We start from the raw sequence: 5,948 nt of genomic DNA, 5'->3' as shown, positions 1-5,948 counted from the left end.
CTGACCCCGTCTCTCTCTCTCTCTCCCTCTCTCTCTCTCTCTCCTCAGGGATTTCTGGTCCCAGTCTACTTCATCGCCAACTGAAGTCCAAATCACTGTCTCTGCCAATTCCCCGCTGTGCAATGACAAGACCACCCCCACCTCCGGGCAGACATTTTTGAGTCAGCTTTTGAACTTAAGAATACATGTTTGGCCGCTCAGTGTGGATAACTCTACTTTGAAACCACAGTATATTCTTAAGAAGTCTGGCTTTAGAATGGCAATATGACAAAAAATGGGCTAAGTTAAGATGCACCCACCTAGCTTCTCAAATTATACTCCTACGTGCATAAACACACACATACACGCTTACACACTGGCCCAAGGCCACAAACATTCATTATAACTTGCTATGTCATCCGCCGTGGGTTTGGCCTCAAAATTACAGGGCCTGCAGTGTTTTCCCTGACTAGACACACGTAAGTATCTGTTAGTATCAAAGCAGCTTTATGGGATACAACGGGATTAGTGAGTGTGAAGATTTAGAGCCATACAGCATTGACATCACATTTGATAAGTGTAAGATAGGATCTATTGTACAAAGTAATACACTGAGGCGGCTGTCAGTGCAACATACCAGTTAACGTTCTTTTCATTACATTACGATTTTATTGACATTGATCTGAATAAACCGAACACACATGCAGGCACAGACACATCAGGAATTAAACAATGGGAGCTTATATGCAGAATAAGCACTGGAAGTCTTCTCTAAAGTCAAAGTAGAATGACAGTAGCACAATGTAGCAACACTCATCTCAATTTAATATCGGGATTTTTCTTACTGTTGCTGTTTTTGTCTGTGTCTTGAACATTCATCATCAACATTAAAAACACACAATCATTGCACTGGGTGACGTGTTGCTGTTTTTTGGGGTTTTTTTGCTGCTGTAAATACTCACTAGCCTGCCAAATCTGTACTGCAAAAACTGCTAGTATTCTGTAAAAACTAAAGTACCCAGTTGTTTTAGGAAATCACTGAGTCTTTCTAAAAAAAAATAAAACTGTAGATTTGTGATCAGTTTTTAAAGATTTACATTTTCAGTAGGAGCCACACCTTTGGTCTTTTCATGAGATTTGTTTCCAGTAAATTTACAGTACGGTACAACATTAACAACAGCAATATTTATAATGTGCCTGTGTCAGCTTCAGTACATGCCAGTTGGAGCTAATTTAACATATTCAAGATGTTATAAAACACAAATTGGACCCCAGTACTTGAGTAGACATGTTGAGTTACTTTCTATTGTGCAGATCTTTTTCTACTCATCAGCTTTATTCTTTGTCTCTTTTACAGTGCACAACACATGTCCTCTCACACCAGAACACAGGCTCACACTCACATGTGTGTGTGTGGTGCTGTAGCTGGTACATGTTGGTTTTGAAAAAGCATACACCTGTATAAATGGGTCAGTGAGTCCACCTACACTGATCTACAGAACAACATACGCATACCCAAGGGTCTGAGTGAAGGAAAGGAAAGGAGTTTCACCATGTGAGGCCAAGAAGACACACACAAACACATACACACACGGCAACATATGCACATGGGCTGCAGAAAACACTACATTTGACACACACCAGTTCATTGAAGGGTCACTAAACAGACTCACAACTCTGCATCTCTCTGTCACTCACATAGACATGAAACACACACACTTCCTTTTTCCATTTTTCCGCTCCTCCCGCCACTCTCTCTTTCTCTCTCTCTCTCCCTCTCTCTCTCTCTCTCTCTCTCTATCTCTCCCTCTCTCTCTCCCTCTCTCCCCTTTCCCAAGTGGCTGTAGTGTTTTTGTCTTTGTTGAAATAATTGCGGTGATTTTCAAGACCGTTGTCATGGCAATGCAGAGGTTGATGCACGTTGACAGAATCTGTTGCAGAGCAACCGAGAGACTGAAAATGGGAGATAAGAGGTGGGAGGAGAAGTGATGCGCGTGTATGTGTGCATGCACGCACGCAAGTGTGTGTGTTTGTGAAAACGATGATTGTGGTGGAGTGGCGGGGGGTGCTTTCATGTGTTTCAATCCATATGATGAATGGAGATGATGAGCAGTATGGGACATCTCAGCCTGATAGAAAGAGAGCCAAGATCAGGAATGAACAGTTATGAGTGTATTGTGAGCAGAAGAGAGAGAGAGAGAGAGAGAGAGAGAGAGAGAGAGAGAGAGAGAGAGAGAGAGAGAGTGAGGAAAGTGGGGTGCTATTTTAGTCCGGGCGTTGTCATGGAAACTGCAGCCTCACTACAAATGGAGACATCCAGAAACACATGGATCGTCAAACAAATGGCATGCGTAGGGCCCAGCGTGAAGCTACGCCACGACTGTGCGACACTGTGCCATCTCAGTCGAACCCACCCACACTGGCACCCACGCCTCCAGTCGGGCAACAGTGGCGTCCTCTTCATCACCGAGACTGAATATCAATGGGAGGGTGGCTTTTAGGGAGTGGAGAGTGGAGGAGGGGGACAAACGCTTGGAGTCAGGGGCTAAGTGACAGGCAATGGTGTCCATTCAGGCAGTGAGTCACAGCCGTTCGCTCTCTGTCTTTTAATTAACAGTCTTTTCCACACTTCCTTCCCTCCTCTTCTCTTGTCTCTTCTTCTGTCTACCCCTTCACTCTCTGTCTGTCTCCCATCCTCTCCCTCTTCCCCTCTCCCTGCCTCTATCTCTCCCTCCTCTCTCTCTCTCCCCTGCGCTCTGAAGGACGGAGGTATTCCCACATTTCTCCGTTGCTATAGCAACACCGCAGCGAGAACAGGAAAGAGAGGACGCAGGCAGGGAGGAAGAGGAGGAGGGGAGGATGGAGATGGGGGGGGTGAGCAGGGGGTGGGGTGGGGGAGGGGTGTGGAATCGGCCTAAGATGAGGGGATGTGTGAACAATGCTAATGCTAATGGTAGCAGCAGCGGCAGAGCAGCCAAGTGTTGGTGAATTCCCCTCTCGTCGCATCATGCTGGGCGCAGACTCACATGTCACATCCACATTTGCATAATTGCCAGTGGGAATATATTTGCTCTGTATGTTGCTATGGTCATTGATATGTTCCACAAAATGATCCACGAGACATGTCTCTGCTCAGCCATTTGACTCCTTTTTTCTTTTCTCTATGACATTGATCAACTCTGCAGAGCTTGCATCCAATTTCGGTCGTTTCCCAAGCATCTTTTAGGAATAAAAAGACTCCTAGCTGGTGCATCTCTATAGAGCAGGCAGTCAAACTGCTTTGTGAAAAGAAACATATTTTCCAATGATTCAATCAGCGCAAAGCTATGCAGGTCAAATGACCGACAAGGCAAGAGGATGTATCTATGTGGAATACACATAAGCCAGAGTTATTTCACATCGTGTCATCATCCCGTTCAATCAGGACAGAATACAATCTCATTATCTCTGCATATATATCATGAAGCGTTAGAACAAAGCGGTGTCGCATCAATTTCCCAACATGTAAAGATTTGTAGTGAGCAGCAAAGCTCATGTGGCCTGCAGAAGAGACAGGCAGCCACATCCTCCTCATTCCTCAACATCCCACATTATTTGTCTGCTTGACAAGTTGTACAGAACTCAATAGATACATATCAACTGAAATGAATATTCATCCATACATGCAGCAGACATGTACAAATGCTTAAGCGGTTTGTTGTTGTCTGTTGCATGTCAACTCACTTGCTGTCCTCTCCTCTCAATCAATAACTCATCTCTTGATGTCAATATTGTTATCTCCCATGGGACAAAAATGTCCTTCTTTAGGACAAAAGGAGAATAAGCAAGATGGAAGGCAGAGGATGTGAGAAATAGTAAGATGAGTTTATTCTGCCTTTGTATATCACTGTGTTATCCATGAAGGGAATCTCCATGCTTGTCCTTTTTCTTGGTCAACGTCCAGTGAAATACCCCACGAGCTGATCTCATCCTGGTCCAAACAATGCTCACAGACAGAGTGACAGGACATTTTTACCACCTCTATAAAGACAGATATGAGTGAGGGCAAAGGATTTTCCTCTGAATTTAGCCCTAAGAACTTAACTTAACAGCAGGTCAATATCACACAGAATTTTTTTATTTAGCATGACATTTATATTGTATTTGTAATCCAATATCTAGCGACATAAAGTAAAGATTTAACATTTTACAAAATATACTTATTTGCTTTGCTGTCATGAGCTGCATGAGAAGATCAGCATCACTGTGTGTTAAAAAAAGACAAAACCAGTTCAGCTGGTTAGCTCAACTTTGCATTGAAACTGGAAATAGGGTGAATAACTAGTCTCTGTCTGTAGTTAGAAAAATATACCTCTAAAGCTAACTAACTGACACACTCTGTCTCGTGAGTTTAATTTGTACAAAACAAAATTTTTAAAAGCAACAAGGTGTGGTTTTAAAGGCTAGGTTATGTGCCAGATAAGTTCTTGTTTGAGGCCCGTAACTTTTCAGTCATTTTTACACTTACATACATCTCATCCAACTGTGAGCAAGAAAGGGAACTGCTCTAGTTCCCAAAAAGATGAACTATTCCTCACCCAAAGCTGAATTTGTGATTATAAACAAAGCATCAACATTGTGATTATAAATGAAGCATCAACAGGGTAAGTAAAAGTCACTACATAATTCAGAGAGCCATAAAAAGCAAAACATGCCGCAACATTAGCCAAGCAAAGTAAAAACATTACTCCTATCTGCAGTTATGGTAAATCAATACTCAAGTCAGTGTAATAATCTAACAACACGAGCACAGTGCCTGAAAAGCGTGTTTGTGTGTGGGAGTGCATGCACTGGGGAACAGTTTGCCACATACCTTCCTCCAGTAATTACACTGGAAGTATCTGTTCATAATGTTAGCTGGAAACAAAATATTCATAGGAAAGTAATTACTTTAAATCACATCTTGCAGCATAGGCCTACAGTGTAACAAGCATTTTTCATTATTCACAAAGTCCTTTCCTTCCAGTTTCTTTCAGGTAACATAATATAATTAGAAAGCATCATAGAACAGCCCATTGTGCTTTGGATTTTTTAAATAGTATTTCGGATTTTCATTTGGATTCGGCATCAAGAGAGATATTTTTGTCTCTGACCCATTACAACAAATTAGGGTCTTGAAAATAATCAGACCAATTTCACCAAAATTTGCAGCATTTTGAACTAACTTTTAGTTTAACTTTTTTTTTAAAAAAAATGTCATATTAATATACACATAAATGCATACATGAATAAATAAAACTATTCACTCTTGGTAATGAGAAAAAAAAATGCCACATGCTATATGAAAACCTGCCATAATTCAGTGGCAGTCCAGGCCCATACACACACGTAAAACAGCAACTCTATTCCTCGCCCACTTCAGCAGCATTTAGTGGAAAGAGAAATCTTTCCAGGTTACATGCCTTGTTGGTCACGTTGAGTGTTTTATCCCCAGAAGAGGTGAAGACCTGTCTGCTGTTACAAAGGCTCCCGAGTGCCTGCAAATAACCAAGACACATGTCTTCCAGTATAACCATCCTATAGCATGCTTGTGTATCCTCTCTCTCTCTCTCTCTCTCTCTCTCTCTCTCTCTCTCTCCGGTATTATTAACTGATATCTTAGGGTGAGAAAGGAAACAATATTCCCAAGTCAAAGAATCTGTTGCATGGCTCTTAATGATACTGGGAGAAGAGAGGGAATCTAAATATAGACTGAAACAAAAGCAAAGTATGCTCAGTACAGTATGATAAAGCCCTGTGAGAGCAGCAGTAGTGAGCTCATAATTCACCAACATAGTTTCATGTAATAACAGTCAAAGACCAAATCTTTAAACAAAGAGCAGACTTTAAATCAAAAGCTTCTGCTTTCTTTTTATTCATCTTACACAAAATAAGTCCAACTGGGTCATTATGATCTTTTCCTCATACTTTCTATAATACTTTGGATTCCC

This window comes from Scatophagus argus, chromosome 21, assembly GCF_020382885.2.
Source record: "Scatophagus argus isolate fScaArg1 chromosome 21, fScaArg1.pri, whole genome shotgun sequence".
Taxonomy (NCBI): domain Eukaryota; kingdom Metazoa; phylum Chordata; class Actinopteri; family Scatophagidae; genus Scatophagus; species Scatophagus argus.
This window is presented reverse-complemented; position numbering follows the sequence as displayed.